Source organism: Canis lupus, chromosome X (genome assembly GCF_048164855.1).
Source record: "Canis lupus baileyi chromosome X, mCanLup2.hap1, whole genome shotgun sequence".
Lineage (NCBI taxonomy): Eukaryota > Metazoa > Chordata > Mammalia > Carnivora > Canidae > Canis > Canis lupus.
In genome coordinates this window covers 93,470,146-93,471,043 of record NC_132876.1, presented here as the reverse complement: position 1 = coordinate 93,471,043, position 898 = coordinate 93,470,146, and the positions used below count along the sequence as shown (strand labels likewise).

General features: G+C 39.8%; 1 pseudogene; it reads right to left on the bottom strand.

Annotated features, from left to right (window-relative positions):
• Positions 1 to 250: 250 nt before the first annotated feature.
• LOC140628546 (large ribosomal subunit protein eL31-like) lies at positions 251 to 640 on the bottom strand (annotated as a pseudogene).
• Between the last annotated feature and the right edge of the window lie 258 nt (positions 641 to 898).

Sequence of the window (898 nt, the reverse complement as noted above, 5' to 3'; positions counted from 1 at the left end):
CCCTCATTAGTTTTTAAGACCATTTCCCTCAGCCTCAGCCTTGGTCAAAGTGAACTGAATATTGATGTTAATCATGTGAGCTTTCTGAGTCCTAAATCTGAGGTTGAGTTGCATGCTACCTGGATCAATATGGAATAGCCAAAGGAGGATAATTGTTGAGAGAAATCAGACATTTAGTGAGATGCTTGAGAGAAGCTGGATCTTTCCTGCCTTTTTTTTTTTTTTTTTTTTTTTTTGCTGTTTTATACCTTTATTTGACAATCAGCAATTGGTTCTCATCCACATTAACAGTCTGTAGATTTTTGAAAGTGGTGACAGGTACCTAGGTAACCAGCATGTAGAGCTTGTTTGGTGAATCTAAATCCTCCTTACGTTTTCTGGACAACCACACACGGATACACTATGGAACATTCCTTATTCCTTTGGCCCAGACAGCTTTGTTGAGCCTGGTGTCAATATGCATATCTGGAGTTTCCATTTCCTTCATGACAAATTTCTGGATCTCTTTGAGTGCCCAAGGGGCATGCTTCTTGAAACCCACTCCATGGATACGTTTGTGAATGTTGATGGTGTATTCTCTAGTCACTACCTTGTTGATGGCAGAACGGCCCTTCTTGCCACCCTTCTTTGCCAGAGCCATTCTGCCGGGCCCTAGTTGGAAAGCTCTTTTCCTGCTTTGAATTTCAAGTTCTACACATCAGCAAGTGACTCCAATGCAATTTGCAATTCTGTTTTGAAAAATGAAGTGTATAAAATGTTATCCTCTGTAGCATTACTACTTTCAGAGCCTTTCTTGTCTCTGTCCCTGTTCACATTGTTGTTTCTTAGGCAGCCAAACATACTTGGATACAAATAATCACTTCTAGTTTCTTGCTATTTTCTTTTGAATTGTGTATTG